Below are 13,806 nucleotides of genomic sequence, written 5' to 3' on the forward strand. Positions count from 1 at the left end.
AAAAATTCAGCTAGACTCTTGTCTTATCTGAGCCCTTCCCCACACCAATCCTCAAGCTTCAGGGCAAAGGATGACCACTGACAAGGGTCAGGAAGAAAATCCCACCCTCACCAGGCACTCTGGGGATCTTATGCTTTACTTGGGCACTGTCCATTGTAAGAAACAGATGGACAGTTCTTGAGTTCCCGCTAGAGATGGGCACAGCCCACAAAATATGGATCAGGAGTTGGGAGTGGGGAAAAAAATTGCTACAGTTGTGCTGTGTGCTCCTCTTCCTGCTCTGCAGGTATCACAGAACAAGGGGGGATAGATGTGCATGCATCACAGTCAGTGCTGCAGGGCGACATAGGCAGCAGCAGCCCAGCAGGGGGGTACGAACCCCAATGGGTCCCATCAAATCACAAGCCATTATAAGCACCCCAAAATTCAATGTTGGGATGATGATGATTATTATTTATTATGTGCAGTAGTCCCTAGGAGTCCCAGTCACGGACCAGGACCCCAATGTGCTAGGCGCTGTTCAAACACAGAACCAAAAGGTGGTTCCTGCCCCAACGAGCTTCCATCTAAGTAGAAAACAAGAGATAACAAATGGATATGGAATTTACCTGGCCCATCTCTAGTTCTACCTGCTTATGTGACTATGAAGCTGGGAAGGGCAGAATGGGAAGTAGTAATTTGTGAACAAAGAGTAGCAACATGGAGAAACGTCTGACCCTTGTAACGGGGGGGAAGCATGGAGAATAAGCGTGTCAGGGGTCCCCCAGCTGTCTAATTCTGTGAACTGCTCAGTAGGGTAAGGTCCTTTATTGACCCACCGTCAGGAATCAGCAACTGCAGCGCAGCCAGTCTCTAATGCACACAGGCTCCCAGATTGGCTACACCGTCTGATTGGTTGGAAGCGTCAGCAGACCAGCTCTTAAGCCCTAGCCCAGCAATAGGCTCATGGTTGCTCAAAGCATCTGATCCAAGCTGTGATAGCACCTGTACCTGCATGGTCAACCTTGCTTCACTCCAGGTAACGTGGTCCTGACCCTTGGCTCAGGTCTCTGATTCTGGTTGAGACCCTGGTCTTTTGATTCTAACTCTCAGGCATAACTGCCTGTGTCCCACTCACTGACACCCACTGTAAAGAAACTGTTATATAAATCACAGCTACACATGGATGTGGGAGTAGAACCTGGTCCTTCAGCTCCAAAACCACAAGCCTGTACTAGCTGAAATCTCTTACCATCTGAGATCTGTGGTCCTTTCAGCCAGTCACTGGGCACCAACCTCATGCATTCATGCGCACAACTTGTGCACTACAGTCGCCTGTGCCCTAGTTTTCTTTCCTGAAGCCCCAGCCCCCCACTGCTTGCTCCTCCTGATATTTAACCCTGCAGATCACTAGCATGACCTCCACAGATTATCATGATATATGGAATAACAGATGTCTTTATATAGGCGTTTATTAGAGAAAACTGCAACAACACAGACAAACTGGCTTTCACGCAGCTTGAGCTCCAGCTCAGTATATGGTGTTTGCCAGCGCATGGCAACATCTAGTAGCTGTAATACATAACTGCGCATATATGTATAACAGAGAACCTTTGCTAATAAGGCTTCCTTGTTGAAAACTTAAATGAAACCCCTTCGTTTTATCCAATAGTTAAACTCAAAACATCACTCAGACAAAATGTGGTGATGACCCCAGTGCCTGAGACATGGCTACATGGGATCTATTTGTTTGACAAATATATGAACTCAGGAAGAAACGCTAATTTTCTCCATGCTGTTGCCTTTTAGCTATTTGGTGGTTCCCAGCAGGATCAAGAGCTTTGGAAATTAGAAACGAACAATTATCTTAAGGAGCAAGTGAAAAAAGGTCCCTGCCAGATAATTTAAGTCTTGCATTTAGGCTTTGTAAAATGATGATGTTTTGCTAGGCTTTAATATGAAATAGAAACGTTTGCATTAATTTAATTGAAAATGCTGTGTGTGTGTGCGCGTGTGCTCGCGTGCACACTACAGTACTGGGCTAGTCCACAAGCAGCAGAGGCTGAGTTTGTGGTTAAAGCACTGGACTCGGATTCAGGAGATTTAAGTTGAATTCCTAGCTCTGCCATGGTGACCTTTTGCAAGTCATTTGTGCCTGGACTTTTAAAAGGGCCCAGTATGTTAGGCGCTGAGCCTGTGGAAATCTGATCTTTTTGTGCCTCAGTGGCCCAGTTCTCTGGGTGACTCTGGTAGGGGAGACTGCCCATGCCGGCATCTCTGCCTTTCTCAGAAATCACCGCCTGGGCTCATGAAGCCCGGAAAGAGCTGTTTCAGTGGTTCTGTCATGCTGGCAGACAGCTGGCAAATGAGCTAAATGGCCCTATGTGTAGTGACTTTCACAAGAAAAAACATAAATCTGAGCAGCTAAATGGCATGAGCAATGGGAGGGGAGAGAGAGAACGCAGGAAAGAGGGGGAGGAGACAACCAAAGAGGGCAGAGGGAGGTGAGGAGAATAAGAGCGGGAGAGAGGAAGATGGAGGCTGGGAGTTAAAGGATAGGCCAGCCCTTTGCCCTCTTCAGCCTCTGGCCATCGGCTTCTGCTGTGAAACTGCCAGACTGAGCAGAGAACCATTTTTACCATCGAACAGTGACTGCAAGGCCTAGCCGGGCCAGCATCACCTAGTAGGGGAGCTCCCTTTCCTTCCTTTAAGGGCTTCCTTTGTTTGCCCCTAGCTAAATTCTTGCAAGGATCAGATCCATTTTCTAAAATACCTGCAGCCAAGGCAGGCTGATGGCTCTCTACCTGCCCAGGCAGCTAGTTTGGCTTCAGGAGGGGGGCAGTGTTGTTTTCTCGATGAAAGGCCTGCTGCTGTTGGAAGGGAGAGCGTTTCCCATTCTTCTGAACCACCTAACAATCCTCTGGGCCGCTTGCCTCCCCACATTGCCCTCTGGAATCAGAGTCGAAGCTAGGGTGTGGACAGTCACCAGATGGGACCAGACACCCAAGGGGGAGCTGTTTTCTCTGTGGGGCTGAGACCAGGACAAATCAGAGTGCAGCTTAACAATTGCCCTCATGATCTCACTAGCTTTGCGTAAGCTTAGCATGCATATGTGGAGTGTTGTCTTACTACCTCTCTCCAGCTAAGCAGGGTTAGGCCTAGTCAGTACTTGGAAGGGAGACATCCAAGAAAATCCCAGGGTTTTATTAAGTCATGGCCTCCAATTCCTTTAAGTGGTGCTCTCCCTCAGAACCCAACACCCCACAAGGTGCTCTGCGCCCTTTACCAACAGAATGGGGCATTGGCTTCAATGCGGAGTAGAAACAGCACAGTATGCCGAGCCAGCAGTGAGCTCGCTGCCCCAGCATGGTGCCAAGAGTGCTTTTTCCTCTAATTAAGCCAAAGCCTTGGAAGGAGGTGAGTTTAGGCTCTACACACCATGTTGGCTTTGCTTTGGAGCAAGCTGGGAAAGGGGCCAGCTCACAGTTGTATCCCTGGGATCCAACCTTCTCCTCTTGGAGTTAATGGCAAAACTCATGACTTGAATAACGGCAGGATTTGGCCCTGTTATTACTACATGTGCACACCAGTGAAGACTGTCCCAATGTTATAGGAAGGTGGGGGAGGGTGCAGAAATCCATTTCTTTGCCATGCATTTCTCTGAAGAGTTCACATAGTGAAAATACATAGGGCTAGAGCCGGGGGGTGGTACAAATCACCATCACGCCACAGAAGTCAATGGCGCTAGGCTGACTGACACCGGCTGGGGATCTGTCCCGTGGAATTGATGCAGATGTCAGCCAGACCCAGTGAAAACAAGCCTGATTTACACAGCACCATGCGTGGGAGCCTTGGCAAAGGCAGGGTCGGGCTTCGTTCTTCAGGCAAGGGCACTCAGTTTGATTAGCTAAATAAAAAAGCCTACAGGGAGGGAGGCAGAGGGAAGAAAACCTGTAATAACCATTGGAGTAATCAACATGGACGGACGGACGCACGCACGCACGCCTGTCTGGCAGGGAAGGGGCTTTATGTGTAGCTATTCTGATAAGGGGATTAATTCACCAGCAACCCCAAAGCATCTCTGCTGCTCCCCTATAACCCTTAGTGAATTTCAGTGGCCAGACCTCAGCTGGTTTCTTTCCTTTTCCTTTTTAAATGGATTTCAGGCTGGTGAAAGCCTGCAGGGTGGAGTTCTCCCAGTCCCATCACAGAACCAGGTACAGCATGGGCAGCGTCAGGGCAAGCTTCCCCAGTGCTGCCTTGCCAACGCACTTTGACTTGAAAGGGGTCCCCTCTATGGCCACCAGCGGCAGTCTGCTGAAATGGCCAACAAGGGGGCTAATTAAGACCAATGGTGCTGGGGCAATGACATCAGGTACCTCCTCAAAGCAAACATGCCCAATCCACGTGGGTCAGTTAAATGGACCCACGGCGCTCTGATAGGACCCATTAGCATTGTACCAGGGACCGTGTCTGCACCACAGGAATTCAGTGTGCCCCTATCCCTGGTGATCACTTCCATGATGGCAGGGTCTGTGAGGCACAGAGAATTCCATAAGCTGAAGAGATTACCAGCTGTTTCCATGAACCTCCATTTGAAATCCATGTACCTTAGTTCCAGGTGGGAATATTGTGACATTAGATCTAAGGCATGTTCATGCACATATTCCCCCTACACACACACACCCACACACACACTGCATCACTTGAAGCAGGGCCACAAACTTAACATGGTAACGACAACAAGCATTTTCTTAAATTCCTGGCCACAAAATGGTTTTTCTTTTTGCACACTGTAAAAGAAGATCCGTCTTCTCCTTGCTCTCCCCATGGTGAAGCTGTTTTATTCTATACACAGGAGACCCACCAGCCCTTTCTTCTAGGCATCTCAAAGCTCTTTACAATTTCTCCATGAATGTGCATGGCACTCCACAGATCAAAGAGAGACAAGGTATTTGTCCAGGGGTGCTTACAGGCTAAGTGAAGACAAGATGCACTAGGGACATGCATCGAACACTGTGAGGATGAGGGCTGTAGAGAAATGAAGTAGTATTGCCAAACTCAAACATGAGTCAGGCCCCCTCTGCAAAAAAAATGAGACTGGCTTAAAAATCACAAGACTTAGAAAAACAAATAGGTGGGATCTGTTTATTTGTCTCTGGGTTTCTGAAACTTTAAGGGTCATGTTTTCAAACTTTCCCTGGCAACCAGGAAAGCTAAAAACTTACTCTATTTTAAAATAAAGTAAGAGTCTCAAGAAAATCATGAGACTCCAGGAGCTGGGCGTTTTAAATAACCAAATACCATGAGACTTGTGATAAAATCGAGGGTTCAGATATATAATACCTAGCTCTTATACCGGGCTTTTTTCCCTAGTAGATCTCAAAGCACTTTACAAAGTATCAGTTTCCCCATTTTATAGATGGGAAACTGAGGCATAAGGATGGGACTTGCTCAAGGTCATTGGCATAGTTAGGAATAGAGTCCAGTGCTCTAGCCACCAGGCCATATCATCACATTATTAAGCATTAAGATTCTCTTTACTTTCCTTCACAGACACAGACACAGGGACTCAGGGGGTTTGGTGTCCTCATGGGAAAAGTGGGCCTGACTCTGCTCTCTCTGACATTAGTGGAACCCTATGGACTTACTCCTCATTTACACCAGTGTAAGGGTGAGGGGAATCAGGCTCACTGTTTCAAGGAGAGATTGGAGGTACGGCAGATCAGGCTGGCAAGGGGGAGGGTGCCCAGGAGCAGGGGGACAGGTGGAAGATGGCAACGAAGTGGGTTGGAGGAGAATGCAAAGAGGTGGTTAACTTAGCTGCTTTTCTGTGGTGTGAAAGGATCAACTGGGGAGTAAAAGGAGACCAGGTCAGGGAGGGAGAAGGGATGTGTTTTGTAGGGTTTGCAAGTGAGGACAAAGACCTTGGTGATGGGAAGGCAGCATAAGGATTTGAGATGAGGCTGGAAGTTGTCAGAACTGCCTTCCAGATGGAGTGGGGTTGGGAAGCCAGGGAGGGGAGGAAGCTGCAGTAGTGGAGGTGAAAGACGATCAGCGCTTGAACTAAGGTTTTGTTTGATGAAGCCTGGGCATGGTGTTAATGTGGCGGGGAAGAGTGAAATGTGAGGGATGCTGTGAGTCTCAGGGAGAAGGGGTGATGTCAGTATTGCCAGTAGAGATGGGGACTGAGGGGCTGGGATTGGGGTACTCCTCACAAAACCCTGTGACAGAAGGAAGTCTCTCTGTTTTATAGAGGGGGAAACCGAGGCACTGAGAGTGACGTGTTTGACCCATGGTCACGCAGCGAGTCCAGTGGCTTGAGAAGCAGGATTTGAGGACCCAACTTCCTCTCAGGACCCTCCCAGACCAGTGAATCAGAGCCCAGAGACCCCCTCTGTAAGCACCTGGGCCTGTTTGTTCCTCTGTAGGGTGCAGGGTCAGGACGGGTCCCTACTCTGACAATTCCATCCCGTGGCTGTCCCTTCCCAGTGCAGCACAGGGATGCACGTGGTCATGGTAACCTGGGTCTTCCATCCATACAGCTGCAGTCCAGCGTGCTGAACATCCAGAGCCTTCTGGATAACTTTCTGTCCTGCCTGTCTGGCCTTCAAACCAGCCCCACTTCCCACATCTGGCCTCTTGCTCCCTGGGCCAGCCTGGCACCGGCTGGGAAGCGCTGTTTGCAGAACCAGCGTCCTCTGCCCTGGCCTAAGACCTCACTACTCATGGGCAACCCCTGCTGGCTGCTTTAGGGGTGACAAGCTCAGAAAGGGCTCCCAGCCAATGCTCCTGGGCCAGAGGCGCTGGCTGTGGTGGGGTCGGAGCAGATTGGTTAAAAGGAGAACTGGAGTGTAGGGGGAGCTGAAAGGGATGGGGGTGGGGTGGAAATGAAGAAGGGATGTGTCCTCTGCAGAAGACAGTGCAGAGGGAGCCCGAGCTGAAAGATCAGTATGACGGCAAAGTATTTATCTTTCTACTTAGGAATATTAGCCATTGCACACACCCACACTCGCAGGGAAAGAAACCAGGAGCCCTTTGCTCACCTCATCACAGCTTCCTGCACCCTGCCTGCCAGGTGCCACACACCACCCCGCAGGCAAATCCTGGCTCCATCCCCTCATAGCACCTGATCTCCCCCCCCCCCCCGCCTGCTTTTGGGCAGCTGAGCTGGGGGGGAGGGGAGAGGAGGGGGGGAACCCGACCCTAGCACATTTCCTCCCCCGCGATGCCTGAACGGCAGCCAGGCAGCCGGGCCGGTGATGCAGGCAGAAAGTGGCAGGTGGGAACCAGACCCGTCTGTGTCGATACCCCGGAGCCGGGGAGGGGAGCGGGGGGGTGGAAGTTTCCATTCACACTCAGCCGTGTAAATGCACAGCTTTCATGCTCACACTGGTGCGTGCATGTGACCATGCTCACACTGCAGGAGGAAGCCTGATCCTCCTTCCCCGCCCCCATCTCCAGAGCGGGGGGAGGACAGGAGACAGGTGCCCCTGTTCCTGCTTGCGCGCTGCTGGACAGCTGCCCCCCCCCCTCCTGTTCCGGCTGCAGCGAGGGCCACAGGGACCTTTGCTCTCCTGGCCGGCAGCCCGACGGCGCGCAGAGGAACCTGCCCCCCTCCCCGCTGCATTTCCCTGCCGGAGGCGAGACGCTTACCTGGGGCGCCCCCGTCCGTGCATAGAGCAGCCGCCGCCCCCTGCCGAAGGGTGGAAGGCGGGAGCCGAGCGAGGGGCCGGCGGGCGGGACGGAGCCGGGCTGGGCAGGAGGATGCGGGGCGCGCGGCTCGGAATGAAGCAGCAGCAGCAGCAGCGCCGGGACTGCAGGCGAGGCGCGCGCGCGCTCCCTCCCTCCCTCCGCCGGCGACGGCCGCCCACCTCCTTCTGCTGGTTTCCATGGCAACTGGGTAATGCTCAGTACAGCCAGCCTCCCGACCAGCGCCAGCCCCCGGCCACGCGCGAGCCCCCGCCCGCGAGCACAGGTGCCTACCCTCGTGCGCCCGGGCGGGATTCAGCGCCCCGCGTCCTCTTGCACTGCACACTTGCACGTGCACAGCAGTCACAAGTGCTGCACGCCGGCGGGTGGGCAGGCGCGTGGCCCTCCAGGGGCTCCTGTGCATGTGTGAAGTTTCCACGCGCACTCAGCCGTGTAAATGCCCGGCTTTCATGCTCACCCTGCCCTGCACCCAGGAGCAGCCCCTCAGGCTCACGCTGGCCTGCGTGTGTGCCAACACAGTAGTTAAAGCTCTGCCAATGCACCTGATGCATGAGCTGCTCTACTCTTTGCCATTCTAGTCCTGGCCTTGCTATTCCACTTCTGCCCTGAGCTGCTGTACCAGTGCTGGGCCGGCACAGCTCTACACATGCACCTTCATTATGACTCTCAGCATCCTCTGCTATTCCGGCCCTGGGCCTCTCCTGTCCTGAGATTGCTGGCTTTGCCCAGTTATCCTAGAAGGCACGGTAGTTCTTGTGGTCTAGCCAAACGCTCATGGAGGGTTAGGTTGAGACCCATCAAACTCCTTTCACCTGTGACCTAAGGCATTTTAATGAATGTCTCCAATACAGAAAGCAGAGTGAACTGCTCCGGTGCCCTGCCTGACCCCTGATCCTCACTCGATTTCAGGATCCTCCTTGTGCCTCAGCATTGCTAAGAATAGCCAGCAATCATCCTTAAAAAGGGGGAGCTTGGACCTCACACTAGTGAGACACTTTGGAAACCCAACCATGTTCCTCAGCATTTTGGGAAGTCTGTGACTCATAGCCTCATAGACCCAACCCTGCCTGGCTGTGGCTGTTAGTGTTAAAACCGACTGTACTGCTTCTGCTGTTTGAAGACACTGCAACAGCAGGTTAGTTTTGCCCCAGACACACCTTCTCCAGGGAAAGCGCAGGCATGCTTGTTGTGCCCTATTTATAATAGGTGCCATGAATCCCAAGCGCACACATCTGAGGCATCAGGCATTAGGTCTGAACAGGAGTCGGGCGTCTTGTTTAATGTTGGTGGGCCACAGCTCTCTGCACTCCAGACAGCTTAGTGACCATCTGCCTTGCTTCTGTGGCGGGCTTGCAGCTCTCATCAGCCCTTGCAGGGAAGGAAACAGAGAGGGATAAACCCGCTCCATCTTAAACGCTTTCATGGAGCATCATGCCGTGCACCCTCACCGTCAGCAGGAGACAGCCTCTCCCTTTGGGGCTACCCAGATGGGAGTTAAAGAACCAGTGGCAGTATTTGGAGCGAGTGGGTGGGTGACATAAATCCCTGGCCTCCCTCGATAAATAAAACAGGCTCTAAACAGAGTTGGGCCTGGATCCAAGCTTCCTCAAAATGCAGGGGTGTCTGAGTTGGGGGCTCGTCTCCAATCCTGTCTGGAGACAGATTGCTGAGTGCATCGGGGCTGCATGTCTCTAAATTACTGGACGAGGTGCCAGAGAAAACCATGTTCCTTTCTTCCCTGAATCGTGTTGCAGGGAGCTCTCTCTCCCCAGCCACGGGAAGCTCAATATACAGTCACTGAGGAACCCACGGCATGCCTGAGTGACCAAGGATCCTAAACTTGCTTGTTTCTCCATTTTTCTTTTTTACCCACAATCCCCATTGTATCCTCCCTCCAAAGCACCTAGGAAAGGCAGGAATGGGTTCTGTGCCACTGGGGTTTGCATCTAGCAGAGCCTTTTAGATCCCAGCATTATATCCCATCAAAGCAGCAGCATAGACTATCAGCTAGCATGTGTTTGTTCCCAGGAGAGCCAACATCCCTGGGGCAGCATTCCTGGGGTTCTCTCAGCATCCTCCACTCCCTTCAGTGCATGCTCTCTCTTGTTTTCTCCAAGCAGATCCACTGCTGAACATATATCTCTTCTAGTGGCAGCCATGATCCTCACGGTTCCTGTTACAGTGTAGATGGTAAATAGGGATCAGATCACTGCCTGCATTGGAATCAGCAGCCAGACTGAAGGCACAGCATTATTCGGTGTGGAGCCCTGTGTCTGCTGCAGATATAAAGACCCATCAGATGCCTTTAAATCGCTACTGAGGGAGACACAAACCGGAGCCATCTGTTGGGAGAATCTGATGCAGCCTCCTCCCTGATGTCACTTCTCTGCGTTAATGAATGCTAATATATGCAGGAAACAGCCCCTCCCGTGAATAAATTGATGTGTGTGTGCCAGAGGAAGAGACACGGGACTAGTTCCTCTCCCCCAGGAGTGGGCATGGTGAAAAGGGGCCTGCGTAGCTCGAGGATTGGTAATAGGCTAGAGAGAATTTTGTCTCCTTAAATTGCAAGTGTGAATCCAGATTGAGCTGGTCTTGAGGAAATGCTATGACCGTTTGCTTGGTAGCCTGTGTGCAGTGATCTTCCAAACAAGGAGCCAGTACATCAGGCTGGGATTGGGCCATACGGCTAGCCCTAGCGGCATAGTGAATCCTGGTGTGGGGGGCCGAGACCCAGGGAGGTAAGATGTCCGGCTAGAGACAGGGATTGGGACAATGTCCCCTTTGCTTTAATGCCCCTCTCTCATGTTCCAGCCTGGCTAACGGGAGGCACAGAGGAAATTCAAGCTAGTAAGAGGCTGGGGTCTCCGGCTGAGTAATAGAACCCGTCCTGGGAAGCAGCTGCAATAATGAAGCGGTTGAGTTGGCAAAGGTTGTTTTGTTGTTCAGGAGCTTCAGGATCAAGTTGCCCTGAGAACATAAACCAGGTCCCGTGTGGCTCTTTTCTCAATCGCAGTCTCATCTTTCTTCTAAAGAGCACATGTGGCTTCTTAATGAAGCACGCAGTGGGCCTCTGCCTTCAGCGCCCTTCAGCTGGCCTCCTGTTTCCCTGCCTCCCCCTTTCAGCTGAGACACTGAAGTTGTCCTATTTGCCTCTCCCACCATCACCAGCCACGGCAATTCTGAAATGAGAATTTACCGGCCAGTTCGACACACGGGGCAGAGTAGAATGTAGTTCCCTTTCCCACAGCCGGGTTGCTAAGACCAGCAAAGGCTCTGTTGGATCAGCAGAGGCAGAAGATCTGAGATGAAGATGCACTCCAAAGAGAAGTGCTGGGCAGGAGAGGCTACGTGTTCACTGTCACTTTCCTGGAGAATTTCACTGCTCAGGCCACGCAGTATTTGCTCTGAGCTTTCTCTCCACTGATCTGAGCCTCAGCCCACCTCTCTATGCTTTGCTCTTTGTAGTCACTCTCGACGTCTCCGCTTGGAGTGGTCAGGGCTAGGGGCTCCGCACGGCGTTGGCTTGGAAGACCAGACCTTGCTGTTAGGTGACTCCTGCTTTATGGACGTAACGTTCTGTGGTGAGGATGACCGAGGGCTGGCGGCAGAAGTCGGCCACCTTGCCAGGAAGCAGGGGGAGAACTTAGGGTTGGGTGATGAGCCTTCTCAGAGCAGACTTTCCTCCCCCAGCTACTGCTGTGGCTCAATTCCCTTCTCCCAGAGGAAGCCTTCCCACTCTACAACCTTTGGCACATGCTTGTGGTGGGACCCAAGCCTAGGCTTACGTGGGGGAGCTGGAGTGAGGTGCATCGGCAGATCTGTTGAGGAGGGGATTCTGGAACTGGAATTGCAGGGGGGCTGCAGGTCAAGATGGAGAGACATCACAGAACAGCAGGGGAAGCCTTGTTGAATTGCGTAAGTAAATCCTGGCACCCACCCAAGCACGGGTCCAGCGCTGTCTTATTGCCAGAGCTTCAGCAATTGGCTGCTCACCTTGCAAAAGCTCAGGCAAAACTAGCTGCTCCATCCTAGGGCTGCTCAGGTTACCACCCTATGGCTGGCCGTGGCAGGGACTGCCACATAATGGAACCTACCTAGTGAAGGTGGAATTCCGGCACCAGAGGGGTGGGGCCAGGGTTGGTTTGTTTGCCAACAGTGACTCAAGCACAACTTCCTCATTAGCCCAGTCAGTGGGTTGGCTTCCCAGGAGGGCACGATATGAGAGGGGGAGGGGAAGGGAGAGAGGGAGGTGCATGCTCCAACTTCTGAGACCTGTGGCCTAAAGGGAACACCAGCCCAGGGGCAGGCCCTAATTTGTACCCCAGTCCCCAGTTTAACATGGATGTTCAGGCTCTGCAGCTGTCTGGGTGCATGGATCAGGCAGGCAGGGAGGAAGGGAAGGAGTGATAAGGAGGCAGGGTCTGCGCCAAATAATGCACCGTGCTGTGGTCTCCTCTAACACCTGTCTGGTTTAGTCCCCAAACATGCCAACCTAGAATGTCTAAGAGATGCGTGATGCGGGCAGCAGCAGCAGATCAGCTGTGCTGACTCTTTCCCTATCTCTGCCACCTTCAGCGCTGGCTCCCATTTGATCCTGCAGGCAGGAGACAAGAGAACACAGCATAGGGGCTTGCTGTAAATCCAGGGGTGAAGGCTGCATAAGCTCCACACTGTACCCAGGTCAGGGGCAAATCACCCCGGGGGGGTGACTCAATGGGCTCCTTGGGCTATTCTGGGTCATTGCCGCCCTTCTCCCTGAGCTCCATCCATCTTCCAGCCGGGGATATGCACAGCCAGCTGCCAATCCCAGGAGCCCTCTCCCACTTGCAGCAAGATGCAAACGCAGGGCTATTTGCATCTCTAATTAGGAAGAGTGGATAACTGGGCCCGCTGCAGTGATCACTCAGAAAGCGAGCCATTGTGGAGGGCTCTGGGCGCTGTGCAGGTGCTGCCAGAAGCCTGGCTCCCACCAAAACAATCTGCCTTTTGTTTGCTAATAACCAGCCCTAAAGGCATCCTCCAGAGCTCCTTCCGGGGAAGGGGGCATGGCCTGGGACATAAAGGACTCGATTTTTCTGGCAGACCGGCTGGCTCCACAATGCTCTGTGGAAGAAGCTGTTTGCAAGGCTGGAGAAGAAACGTGCTTATTGCCCAAGGTCCCAGCCCTGCTACCAATTGCAGCTGGGGGGACCTAGGCTCCGGTTCTGTTGTCCTGGTCCTCTTGCAGTGATTCCCACTGAGTGGCTGCATTTTGCACACACTTTGCCCTGATGAAAATGATTGCCCAAGGTGCAGGACAATGATAAACTGAGCCCTTGATTTGCAAACTGCTTGCTTCTTAAGGGGCCAGGTTGACAAAGGTATTCAGGCACCTAAAGATGCAAGCTGGCGCCTTGTGGGATTCTCAAAAGCCCCAAAGCAGGTTAGGGGCCTGACTCCCACTTGAAGTTTGCACGTGTTCATTTCCAGCAAAAAAGGTTTTTTCAATCCTTTGAATGCAAAGTTAGCACAGAGACATTTAACACAGAAGCAGCAGGGCATTTTGAGTTAATTGTCACTCTGCCCTTGTGTCCCTGTCTGCTTTCTATAACAGGCTGTCATTCTTGCCCTGTCACTTAATTGTGCCCTCATTAGTAATACTTAGCACTTCCATGGGTGCATTCTAGCTGTTGATCTGAAAGCTCTTTAAAGGGTGGATAAATATAATGATCTATCTTACATAGAAGGAGAAATACAGGCACAGAGATAAAGTAACTCATCCAGCACCACACAGTGTATCATGGCCAGAGCTGGGTTTCCTGACTTCTGGGTTTATGTCCTCTCCACTAGACCTCACTACTGTCCCAGCCTGTCCACACTCCCATTTCCACACAGACATTAACTCTGTCCCCTTACCCATGCTGTATAATACTTAGTATTACTTAGATCAGAAGCTCCTGGGGCCAAGGACTGTCTTTTTGCACAGCACCAAGCGCAATGGGGTCCTGGTCCATGATTGGGACACCTAAGCACTAATGCAATCCAAATAAATCATAATTAATAACTTCCACCTCCCCTCCTGGCTCATATGCGGTGACTGAGCAGGAAGCACACACAGTAGGGGAAGGCAGG

The 13,806-nt window shown here is 52.1% G+C and overlaps 1 protein-coding gene across 2 annotated transcripts in view; it reads right to left on the reverse strand.

The window, feature by feature from the left end:
* Positions 1-13,806, reverse strand: part of PACSIN1 (protein kinase C and casein kinase substrate in neurons 1) — a 51,251-nt gene that overhangs the window by 29,171 nt on the left and 8,274 nt on the right. Inside the window, exon 1 of one of the 2 annotated variants that reach the window (XM_067531571.1) lies at positions 7,636-7,766. The exons of the other annotated variant lie outside the window; for it this stretch is intronic. The gene's annotated coding sequence lies outside the window, so the exon portion shown is untranslated. Of the gene's footprint in view, positions 1-7,635; positions 7,767-13,806 lie in introns of those variants that run through there. 2 annotated transcript variants of the gene reach the window in all.

The sequence above is a fragment of the Emydura macquarii genome, unplaced genomic scaffold, assembly GCF_026122565.2.
Source record: "Emydura macquarii macquarii isolate MOO-44397 ecotype Brisbane River unplaced genomic scaffold, CSIRO-AGI_Emac_v2 contig_3220, whole genome shotgun sequence".
In the NCBI taxonomy this organism is placed as follows: Eukaryota; Metazoa; Chordata; order Testudines; family Chelidae; genus Emydura; species Emydura macquarii.